The 12,885-nt window shown below is 44.5% G+C and overlaps 1 non-coding gene across 1 annotated transcript; it reads right to left on the minus strand.

Moving 5' to 3' along the window:
- Nucleotides 1-5,289: 5,289 nt before the first annotated feature.
- On the minus strand, nucleotides 5,290-5,373 carry trnal-uaa (transfer RNA leucine (anticodon UAA)). Its single transcript has one exon. It is a non-coding gene; the product is annotated as a tRNA-Leu (tRNA).
- Nucleotides 5,374-12,885: the final 7,512 nt, after the last annotated feature.

The raw sequence follows: 12,885 nt of genomic DNA on the forward strand, positions 1-12,885 counted from the left end.
CCATCGGGGAATCGGCCCTGGGTGAACTTGAAACCCAGATGCACGGTTTATTAAATCAGCCGGGTATGAACTCGCACGAAAAAGTAAAGAGATACAACCAATTGCTACAGAGGTATCTGAATTTAGTCCGAAAAGAGGAAAATCAGGGGCGAGAAATTATCCTTACCGAGCGGAAAGAAAAAACGGATGAGGAAAAGAGAGATGTGCCGGGGGAGGAGGAGGAGGAGAGACAGCCCGGCGGCGCGACTAGGGACAAATCTGTACAGGAAGTTGTCCAGCAAGTGGCGCCCAGGGCTAGAAAGAACGTGGGGTACATCATGCAGAAACTGCTCGATTCCGACGGGGCAGTACGTTGGACCCAGTCGGGTGAACTCATCATCAGAGATAGTCCCATTAAAGGTTCCCATATTTTGGATTTGATGAAAACTTTATCCCAGCCGAAATCCCAGGCCGTCGGATATCCTAAAGGCTGGGAACCCTTTTTAAACGTAATATCCGAATTAAACATCCCCCTCACGACCGTCGGTAACATTCAAGCTAGGAAAGCCCTAAGCCATCTTAAAGATTACGGCGCTGGAAACGCCACGGCGAGGGGTCCCCCACCACCCTCCTCGCCCCCTCCTGTGAAAAAGAAGCGCAAGAGACGTGCAAAATTTAGTACGGACGACTCTCCGCTTGTGGGTACCCCTCACACACCGCGTGATTCCTCCCCTGAATATCGTTTATGGCCTTTAAAGGGTACCCCTTATTCTCCGTGGATAGATTACAGCGATTAAGTGTTTTATGCGTGTGGGGAAAAAAAAGACGCCTGTAACAACGAAAAAAGATGGTTGATAAAATGTTGATTTTATTGAATAAATGGTGTCACGGTGTTTTTTTTTTATTTTTCTCTACAATAATCTAACAACTATAACAATCTTTAAATAGTTTTAAGGAACATACATTTTGCGGCTTTGAAAGTTTATCGGCATTAACACGGCTAATACAGTTTGAATATTTCTTGATAAACTTGGATACTAGAGCATCGTTTTTCCTCAAGTCATCAGAGTACAGCATCATAGTCTCTTGAAATGAAAGTCCCTTGAAGCGTTGGTAGAGGAAAAAGGAGACGTGGGCCCCGCACGTGGAGGAAAAGTCGTGTTGAACTTGACGCGTATTATACCTTATTTCGCTAGCGTGCCTCCCCAAGAAGCGCATAAAACTTTTAGGATAGTAAGGGGAATCGGGGGGATAACCGTAAGAATCAAAGAAGGAGGCTTTCCCCTCTTGGGGCTCCAAAATTATCCCGATCCAGTGTTCACCCTCTCTATTGCTGTCGTGCGTGTTTGCGACCAGAAAAGTGGGCCTCGTCTGTACGCTGGTGGGTAATAAATCGCTAGCCCACACACCTCCAAAAGCATCCCCCAGCAGGGGTCGTAAAAGGCATTCCAGCTGGTGAGTGTTCATGATTAAAAGTCCACCAAAACCTGTCTCTTGGAGTTTATTTCAATCACGGTGTCGAAGCAGGCGTAGACGATGAGACTCATTGTTCGAGGTAGCGGGGCTCTGAACCTTAAATCCAGACGGCACGTGCCGCTGATGACGGGTGACAGGGCACCTCCGTCCAGCTCGTCGTCTCGGGAGAGATTGAGAGCAAATAGCGAGTATCCGTTTTCAAAATCCTCACGGTTAATGCATAGCGCCGAATCCCTTAAATGCCTATTTGTAGCCAGGAAAAGGTTGTAAAACTCTCTGACCGACTGCCTCGCGTTAAAATCGGGCTGGAACGGTTTGCTGGGTATGTGTCGACCGTTTACAGAGAGACTCAGAAATTCCAGGTCACAATGCTGAAACCTGAATGGGTTTCTGTTTCGCGTGCCCACGAACGCGGCGTGGTCCACGATCCCCAAAACGATGTAGCGCGGTAAGTTGCCCAGGAAAAGATTGTCCTGCGGGCAGACCCGCGACTGCGCGGGCAGCGTGTAATTTTTAACGACTACCCTGCTTATAGGGTACAGGGCGTTTGCTTTCATGAGAGCGGCCGAGTGACCCAGTGACACCGCCGGGGAGACGTCCACTTTTTTCACAAACAGGCTGGCCCTCAGTATTTTCAGCTCATAATCGGCGTCATTTCTACACATGAGACTAAAATCGCTTTTAGCCTTTACAAACTTATATCCACGTTGTTTAACAGCATTCGTTCGCTGAAAAAAATATCAGCGTGTACAGGGCCTATCAGAGAGAATTCCCGAGAGTTTCTACAGAAGGCAGCTCGCTTCTGCAACCCCACGTTAGGGCCCTGGGGGGTGATGTCCACGCTATCCAAGTCGGCTCCGCCGTCTTTGTACCAGAGCCCTGCCGAAAACTGACTCTCTAGCGTATCCGTAGAAAAATTGAGCAGGGTCTCTATGAATGACCTATAGGGGTGCGTGGCCGATGAGGAACTGATCAGGACGTCGTTCAGACTCACGTCCAGCTGAGAGAATATACAGTTTAGCGGATACTGTATAATACCGCAGGGGTCAGCGTCAACCAGGGGGGCGCCGTCCGCCCTAACGATCTTGAGCCTTAGATATAGCAGTGTAGAGTTGAGGTCCAGATAGAAATTGCCCGACCCCGGTATTAGGAAATCCAAAACATCCTGATCGGTAATGGAATTTAATGGGTTGATTTCTACATAATTGGTCTGATCTATGGATAATTGCGTCATAGGGGCCGCAAACAGGTCCAGCTCAGATTTGGTGCATTCGGCCGAGAGGCGGTGAGCTAGAGCCATTCTTCCTTACGCTCTTAAAATATGTCCCCGGGGGGTTTCCTGTTTCTCTTTGAAGGTCGAGACTTGGGAATCCTGACAGCTCTGCTGCTGCGAGGTTTTTTATGACCGTGCTGCCTGGGTAAAGGCGCTGGGGCTCTCTTCCTACCCCTCTGAGATAGCAACAGCAGACCAGAGCCTTCCTGCTTGGGGTCACCGGTGTTTGTAAAACGGCCGCTGATTACAGAGCTGGCGAGATCCGAAGCTATTCCTTTGGCCGCCGATTTCAAATGAGGTTTCGCTAAATCAACTCCACGCTTAAGAAAGGGTAAAACGAATCTAAAAGCCCTACTGAGCATGGAGCCCAACCCACGCCCGTACATCACGGGGCTCCCCGCAAAACCGGGGAGCCCATGTCCCGCCTGACTGGTGTAATACTGAATAAATCTCTGCGAATTGTGGTACGCCATGCTCTCCCACCCCCCTCAGCTTTCTCTCTTTTTTTTTTTTAAACGGGGATCTTTGGCACTGGGCGAAAGTGCAGCTTGACGATCGTTTTTCCGTAGGAGAAATTAATCAGAGTATTCTGATCGTTCTTTATCTCAATATGCAAATTCTGGAGGCTCTGCTTGTTCACCGGTACGTAGTGCAGCTTGTGGAACGGCAAAGTGACTACGTCGCCGAACCCACCGTCTATTTTAACGGTTCTCAGGAGCGGCACTACAAATTCCCCCACGTGCTGCGGATCCACAATGTTACAGTAGACGTACATATTATAGAATCCCGCGTGAATGTCGGACGGGTAGGGTGAGGTTGGCATGGTACCTCCTACGTTATACCAGGCACCGGGCTCAAAGCCCAGCATGTAGGCCAAAGTAGGTTTAAATTTGATCTTGTATTTCTGATTTCCGGTTATATTAACCCTTCGCGTAATCTCGTTGTATGCGAAGAAAACTTCCGTACCTAACTTTTTTAACGAAGCGTTGATTTCTGACACAATCTGTGAAACGGATTCATAATATCCGACTTTAATTTTCCGAGGGTACAGGTAAGGCAAATCCACTAGAGGATCGGCGTCTCTTCTTGCCTGCACCTCCGTATCCCGCAATTCAAAAGTATTTTCGGGGTGTGTAATATTACGCCACGTGTAACAATACATGATTTCAGCCAGTCCTACTTCGTAAGGCCCCCGTAGCTCTATAGGTCGCGAGAGCATCACGGTGTAATCCGAACTCTGGTTATCGGGGAAGATGGAGAGACAAGAGTTTGACGGTAGCGTGAGGTAAAAAGAGGGGCGATCCTCCATTTTTTCCCCTTTTCTTTTAAAAATTAAATCCGTATCAAGTCCGACCGTGGTATCCACGAATCAAACCTCGAGGGCCAACCCTGCCAGCGTACTAAAATCCACTTTTTCCCCTTTTCGTCGGTCTTTGAGCCTATAACCTTCTCGACCTTGAACGCGCGTTTCGGAGATATTTTGACTTTCTGCAGCTCAGCTTCATAGAATGTCCCTTTGAGTATTTCACCGCGCACGTCCCTCAATTTATACACCGGCGGGGATCTGGGTACACGTTCGCATATGACAAAGTACTCGTCAGTAAATGTCTGCTCGTACTTTTTGTCAAATATCTGACTGTGCTTGGAGACTCTCACAGTGTCCCCTATGTTAAACTTAAAACGTGGCCGTCTGCTTTTCTTCTTCTTCTTCAGAGGACCGTATAGATTATCAAATACTAGATGAGCATTATCGGTCGTGACCTCGAAAGGTTTCATTTTAATAGCGCTGTGAAATGACTGGTTGTACCCCTTTATTAGATCGTCCAACACATCCACGTATCGTCGAGTGTTTTTAGCCGTAAAGTACCTGTACATCCTCTCTTTTAACGTTCGGTTAAATCTCTCTACGACTGAAGCTTTAAGTTCACTACCCGTGGTGAAATGGGTGATTTTATGACTTTTTAAAAGTTTCTGAAAAGTCCCATTTAAAAACTCCTTACCGGCATCCGTCTGTAACTTGAGGGGCACACCCCCCTCAGTTAAAATAGCATCAAAGGCCTCCGTTACGACCACCCCCGTCTTGTTTCTTATGGCACGCGCGTAGGCCTTTTTAGAAAAAACATCAATCACCGTAAGGAGGTATTTTAACCCGTCGTTGTACGTGGCCAGCCCTTGCATGTCGCATAAATCGGCCTGCCACTGATACATGGCTCTCGGTACAAACACTCTGTTCCTGGGGAAATTCTTTTTAGCCGGCTTATGTAAAGTATAACTGTCTTGCATAGACAGCCACTCTCTGATGTCATCAGAAGCCACTTTTTTCCCCGTATCATCCTCCACGGCTCTCTGCAGTCTGGAGACACCCCCGTATGACCCCGGCTGGCTGGGGTCATAGTACGAACGGCTCAAGACACGAGCTGTAGTCTTGGCAACAGACATGCTTTTTCACACAGCGAGAGTGTGGGGGGGTGAGAGCAGGGATGCGGCGTTTTATAGCTGTCTGGGGAGGGGGGTGAGTGAACACATTAATGAAATTGTGTGTAGAGTTTAGAAAAGAGTTTTAGCTGGGGCGGGATTCGAACCCACGCGGACATACGTCCATTGGATCTTAAGTCCAACGCCTTAAACCACTCGGCCACCCTGCTGAACATGTATATACAAAGACTATTGCAATGTTGTTCAACTCAATTTTATTGCAAGGGCATACATTTTAGTGAAAGATACATTTTCAAAATGCTGGTATACATTTTCTTTGTGAAAAATATAGTTTTAAAAATGCTATTACAAGGGTACACATTTAGTGAAAGATATAGTTTTAAAAACGTTATTACAAGGGCATACAATTAGTTACAGCCGTGACAGTTGTTGAGGTAGATATAGTTTAAAAACATTATTACAAGGGCACACAATTACAGGTAGTTACAGCCGTGACAGTTGTTGAGGTAGATTAGCGATGTCACATGCAGTAAGGTCCGTATAGAGGCCTTTTCAGCGATGCATGTATGCAGAGTAGAAAGCATCTGATTAACATCGAAAGGCTGCTTATTATGAAATTTAAAGGCAACTACATCTACGATTAAAGCATAAAATATAAAAATGTGATTACAGTCAAATTCATCGTCGGGAATACAAGATAGACACGCGTGTATGAGACTTTCTGACGATTGTCCTTCTCTCTCTGCCATCGGCTGAGTAAGTAAAACTATTCCCCGCTGATAATGTTCTCCGACTTGAGCAATCTCAAATATCAGTCTATGAAAGCAGCAACAAGTATAATCATCCCGACAATCGCTTTTCTTTTTATCGATAGCATGCAACAACAGTGGGCTAACTTTTTCTAAAAAAACATTTAACATAAACCGCCGTAAAACGCTGCCGATACCGTTCCCCATTACAAATTGCGTTTTGTTTTAGTCTTGGGCCTCCCAACGACTCAGAAACTCTTCTTCCAGGATCTGCTTAAGCGCGGGGGTCTGTTCAAACAGATCCTGTTCCAGGCGAGTGATTTCCAGCATTCCGTCGCGGGCCTCGCGTAGATCATACAGGATAGCTTCCACGGTCCCCTCCAACCTGCCGATGGAAGCTCGGATGCCCAGGGTCGTCAGAACGTGAATCAAGGCGGGTGTCAGCCGGCTGGTCCACAGGTCACTCAGCACAGAGTCAAAGTGTATGTAAAAGTAATTCCTGCCGGCGGGAAACAGGCAAGGGTGCTGTCTTTGACTGGGATGATCCACCTCGCAGCCGTAGCAGTTTTTCTGCTGATGCTTCCTGATGACTGAGGCTAAAAGCCCCACTATCATGGCTTTTATGCAGCTGAGCATCCCTATGCACAAAGCCGGTCTGGAGAGAAGCGTGCAGATCTCAGGGGTCGGAGGGACCTCTCTAGGAACAGAGGCCGGTGTCGGTGGAGGGGTCGGAGGGAGCTCTCCGGCATCAGAGGCCTGTGATGCTGCTGGTGAAGGGGGTGAAAAGGCCTCATTCTCCCCGCCGCTTTCGTCGTCGTCGGAGAACACTTTGTCGCTGTAATTTGCTGCTGCTGCTGCCATGATGATGATGATGATGTTTGTGAAAGGGGGTTGTAAAGGCGTCCAGTTATATACAGGCGGAGGGTGAGGGGAGGGGGGTGATCCTTAGGGCGTAGGTTTTTGCATCTCCTTACTGTATCCGACTCTCCTTGAACAGCGCTTGGAAGTAATCGCTCTTTTCTTCAATCAGCCGCATCCAAATCATGAACGGAATTCTCATTCCACAACAGTCGCATTTAGGCAGCTGCCATATATTCAGCATTCTCTTGTCCAGCTCCCCGGTCGCGTCCCACTTCATAAAGGTGCTCCGTTGTTTACCAGTGTCAGCATCTCTATAGTGCATCTCCATTCTAGCAGTCTCTGTCTCAAAGTCGGGGTCGGTGCTCTCCTTCATCAACGGGATAACGACAGTCTTCAAGTTTCCCCATTCCATTTCAGAAAAACATGCCAGATGCGGGTCATCTTTCCCCGGGTCTGCGGCATCTCCGGTGACCTGAAAGATGCGTAGTTCCTCCGCAACATTGTCAAAGAGGCAGACCACTTTATCCCCGTTGGGCAGCTCCCAGGTACCTCTCAGGTCTCCAGACGGCTGCATCAAAAGTACCCGTCTTCGCCTCGTAGGAGTCTTCTTCTTGGGAGCCCCCGGAGGCCGCATAACAGCCTCCTCCTGCTCCTGCTGAGTCTTAGGTGGTGGTGAGGCTGAATCGTTCATTTCCATAGTGCCAGACATGTCTGTGTTTCTTAAAAAATCAGTGTTGGCCCTACAGCGCAAAGCTCCCTATATTCTCCACGGCCTGATGGTGGGGGGCGTGGCACGCATGGTAAGGCCATGATGATGATACTGGGTGGGGGTACTTGTGTCTCTTTACCAAAGGAGTGAAACCCTGATCAAGGTAATAAAAATTTCAGCGGTTGCTTACTTTTTAGGATTTATTTAAGGAGAAATATACGGCCTGTCAAGTTTTATCTGTTGTCTATTTCGATGTACGTTTTAACTGCGCAGACGGTATGGGGGGAGTCGGGGGGAAAAGACAAAATTTACTGAAATACAAAATGTCAAACTTGATGTGTGGCGGGGAGACGGGGGGAAAAGACAAAACTTTTAACAAAATTTACTGAAATACAAAATGTCAAACTTGATGTGTGGCCGAAATTACAGTTTGACCGGGATTTGACCTATCGGGATGTACATAGGTTGCATGAGGAAAAACACAAGGCCAAACTGCTACTGCTGCAGGGGGGTGTCGGCTTTCACACACACACAGACACACACAGATGGTCAAACTACTGCTAAGCGTTTTTTACTGGACGTCAGACCCAGACCCTCCTCTCATTCTTAGCTCCAACTTGTTCATTCTCACAGGATTTCTTTCAGTCTCGCGCAGCACAACTCTCAGCTCTCCGGCATCGCTCTCTCCGAGTCCTTTGCGGATTATCCAAAGCCACGGGACCTTACCACGGTACCGCACCAGACACAGCATCGCTCTCTCAGAGCCCTTTTCTACAGATTCTCCAAAGCCACGGACCTTACCACGGTGGTACAGCGTACGCTCACACTCCATCAGGTAACCCACCCACTCAGACCCAGTGTTTGGGACCTTAACACAACAACCCCCCTGCTCAGTCCCCCTGCTCGGCACCCGGTGGATGCAGACAAAACACCACACTCATAAGCACTCTACTCAATATAAAATAATACTTAAATAATAATAAATAATTAAATTATAATACATAATTAAATTATAATAATTATAATAAATAAATAAACTATATACAAATAAACCCCTATCCCAACGCTCAACTGGCTCACAGCCAAAAAAAAAAAACCCCCCCTCCCACTACCTCATGACGTCACCCGGCTTGCAGCGCGGACCTGTCACTTTTTGATTTATTTGACCTTTGTGACCTTTGACCCAACCTGTCATTTTGACGAATCCGGCATTCTATCTCTCTCTTTCTAAATAGCCGCATTAGCGCGTATTCAAATCGCATTCGCATGGTAATTTGATTAACAGCGCAACGGTGAAACGCGATCCAGATACATCCCCTTCAGCGCCATAAAAGGGGGTTGGGGACGTGGCCAGGTGACAATGGCTCATTCATACACATGAAAGTTGCTACATATTCAATGAAAGGAGCCAGAAATAGTTACATGAGTTAGGTTTTTCTTATTTATTTATCCAAATTAATGTTGCATCTACACCATTTAGTCATCTTCATGTAGCCAAAACTTTGGTGATCAGATATCTGGGATCAAAACAAACTGCCAGCATTGCTTACTATGTACTTTTATAATGTTTCTGCAAGTGTTCCAAACTGCATTTTGCAATGTCTATACTTTGATGTCAGTGCAGGCTGCCTCCCTCCCTATTTTTTGGACAAGTGTGTCATAACAGCTATATATATATATTTTTTTTACAAAATTAGAGAAATTAAAGTCTGGAAGAAAAAATATGATTTTGTAGTTCAAACAGCAATGCTCATTTATATGTTCGTTTATATTTGAGGACACTACCTCATGTTTTGTGAGTATTCATATCAATTTACTCAATAAAAATGGAAACATTGAAGTAACTGTCTTTTAGTTATGAAAGAAACAAGATCGGCAAAAAAAAAGAGATCGGCAGGTAAGGTTGCCTAAGGATCGGTGATCGTTGATCGGCCAGAAAACTGCAATCGGTGCACCCCTATATCCTACCTTATCATAATCTATCATTCCTTAGCCATTCCTATCCTACCTTATGCTATTCTATCTTACCTTACCCATTCAACAACAACGAATAACAAATAAATTTTTTTATAGTGCATTTTGACAACATTACATCGTCTCAAAGCGCTTTACAGCATCCCCACCCAAAGCCCCCAGTGAGTAAGCCATAGGCGACACTATCCTACCTTATGCGATTCTATCTTATCCGTTCCTTTCCTACCTTATCCTATTCTATCTTACCTTACCCATTCCTATCCTACCTTATCCTATTCTATCTTGCCTAACCCATTCCTATCCTTCCTCATCCTTTCCAATCTTGCCTTAGCCATTCCTATCCTACCTTATCCTAATCTATCATTCCTTAGCCATTCCTATCCAACCTTATGCTATTCTAACTTACCGATTCCTATCCTACCTTATCCTAGTATATTATTCCTTAACCATTGCTATCCTACCATATGCTATTCTACCTCACCCATTCCTATCCTACCTTACGCTATTCTTCCTTACCCATTCCTATCCTACCTTATGCTATTCTACCTTACCCATTCCTAACCAACCTTATCCTAATATATCATTCTTTAGCCATTCCTATCCTACCTTATCCTATTCTATCTTGCCTAACCCATTGCTATCCTTCCTCATCCTTTCCAATCTTGCCTTAGCCATTCCTATCCTACCTTATGCTATTCTAACTTACCGATTCCTATCCTACCTTATCCTAGTCTATTATTCCTTAACCATTCCTATCCTACCTTATGCTATTCTACCTTACCCATTCCTATCCTACCTTATGCTATTCTACTTTACCCATTCCTATCCAACCTTATGCTATTCTACCTTACCCATTCCTATCCAACCTTATCCTAATATATCATTCTTTAGCCATTCCTATCCTACCTTAAGCTATTCTACCTTACCCATTCCTACCCTACCTTATGCTATTCTACCTTACCCATTCCTATCCAACCTTATCCTAATCTATCATTCTTTAGCCATTCTTATCCTACCTTATGCTTTTCTATCTTATCTTACCCATTCAACAACAACGGGTAACAAATATATTTTTCTATAGTGCATTATGACAACATTACATCGCCTCAAAGCGCTTTATAGCATCCTCACCCAAAGCCCCCAGTGAGTAAGCCATAGGCGACACTACCCTACCTTATGCTATTCTATCTTATCCGTTCCTTTCCTACCTTATCCTATTCTATCTTACCTTACCCATTCCTATCCTACCTTATCCTTTCCTATCTTGCCTTAGCCATTTCTATCCTACCTTATGCTATTCTCTTATCTTAGCCGTTCCTATCTCAGCCATTCCTATCCTACCTTATCCAATTCAACCTTATCTTAGAGATTCCTATCTTATCCACCGGTATCTTATCCGTTCCAATCCTACCTCATCCAAGTCTAACTTATCATAGCCATTCCTATCCTACCTTATCCTAATCTATCATTCCTTAGCCATTCCTATGCTACCTTATGCTATTCTAACTTACCCATTCCTATCCTACCTTATGCTATTCTAACTTACCCATTCCTATCCTACCTTATGCTATTCTACTTTAGCCATTCCTATCCTACCTTATGCTATTCTATCTTAGCCGATCCTATCTTAGCCATTCCTATCCTACCTTATCCTATTCTACCTTACCTTACCCATTCCTATCCTTCCTCATCCTGTTCTATCTTACCTTAGCCATTCCTATCCTACCATATACTATTCTATCTTACCTTAGCCATTTCTATCCTAACTTATGCTATTCTCTTATCTTAGCCGTTCCTATCTCAGCCATTCCTATCCTACCTCATCCTATTCTAGCTTATCTTAGCCATTGCTATCCTTCCTTATGCTATTCTACCTTAACCATTCCTATCCTACCTAATGCTGATCTACCTAACCCATTCCTATCATACCTTATCCTATTCTATCTTACCTTAGCCATTCCTATCCTACCTTACGCTATTCTATCTTACCTTACCCATTCCTATCCTACCTTATGCTATTCTAACTTACCGATTCCTATCCTACCTTATCCTAGTCTATTATTCCTTAACCATTCCTATCCTACCTTATGCTATTCTACCTTACCCATTCCTATCCTACCTTATGTTATTCTACTTTACCCATTCCTATCCTACCTTATGCTATTCTACCTTACCCATTCCTATCCAACCTTATCCTAATCTATCATTCTTTAGCCATTCCTATCCTACCTTATGCTTTTCTATCTTATCTTACCCATTCAACAACAAAAGTGACACCTTATATAATACATCCAGATCAAACGGGTTTCATTAAAGGCAGACAGTCCACTAACAACATGAGGAGACTAATTGGCGTAATAGACTACTGCAACATTCAAAATAAGGAAGCCATAATCATGTCATTGGACGCAGAAAAGGCTTTTGACAGGGTCAACTGGAAATTTCTAATGGCAACCTTACTAAAATTTGGATTTCGTGAGAACTTCGTAACCTGGATTAAAATTTTATACAGTTCACCTAAAGGCTGCGTAAAAACGAATGATCAAATCTCCCCAAGCTTCACTCTCAGAAGGGGCACTAGGCAAGGTTGTCCACTTTCTCCATCACTATTTTCTATATTTATTGAACCATTGGCAGCAGCAATTCGGAATAATAATAATATCAAAGGTATTCAAACAGCAAGTATAACCCATAAAATTAGTCTTTATGCAGATGATGTATTACTTTTTCTTCAAAATACACAGGGTTCCCTCACGGAGACGATAAGACTTATAGATAAATTCTCCTCCATATCAGATTACTCTATTAATTGGAACAAGTCGACTACTCTTCCAATATCTTGTGACTTCCAGTCCAATCCAACTATCCCACTTCAATCTGGGAACATTAGATATCTGGGTATTAACATTTCTGCCAAGCTGTCAGATCTGACGCGATTAAATTACAGTCCGCTGCTTAAAAAGATAGAAGATGACCTTGCACGGTGGAACAATCTACCCACATCACTTCTGGGAAGAGTAGCTACAATCAAAATGATGATCCTACCAAAAATTAACTACATGTTCTCAATGGTTCCGAGTCAACCTCCGCGGACTTGGTTTAAATCATTGGAGTCCTTAGTTTCAAAATATCTATGGAAATCCAAACCACCACGAATAAGTTTAAAAACTTTACAGAAATCCAAAAACTGTGGGGGTTTGGAGCTTCCCAATTTCTACAACTACTTTCTTGCCAATAGATTGATATATGTCCTAAAATGGACTACGCAAAATAACTTAGACCTTAACTGGCTGGATATTGAGCAAACTTTCTGTAATGATATTCGAGTCGAGGACCTGCCATTTATCAGTCATATACTTAAACGACATTGCTGTTTTAAGAGCATCAACATCAGCACATCGCTGACAGCCTGGTGGGAATTTCTTAGA

The sequence above is a fragment of the Paramormyrops kingsleyae genome, chromosome 18 (genome assembly GCF_048594095.1).
Source record: "Paramormyrops kingsleyae isolate MSU_618 chromosome 18, PKINGS_0.4, whole genome shotgun sequence".
Taxonomy (NCBI): Eukaryota; Metazoa; Chordata; class Actinopteri; order Osteoglossiformes; family Mormyridae; genus Paramormyrops; species Paramormyrops kingsleyae.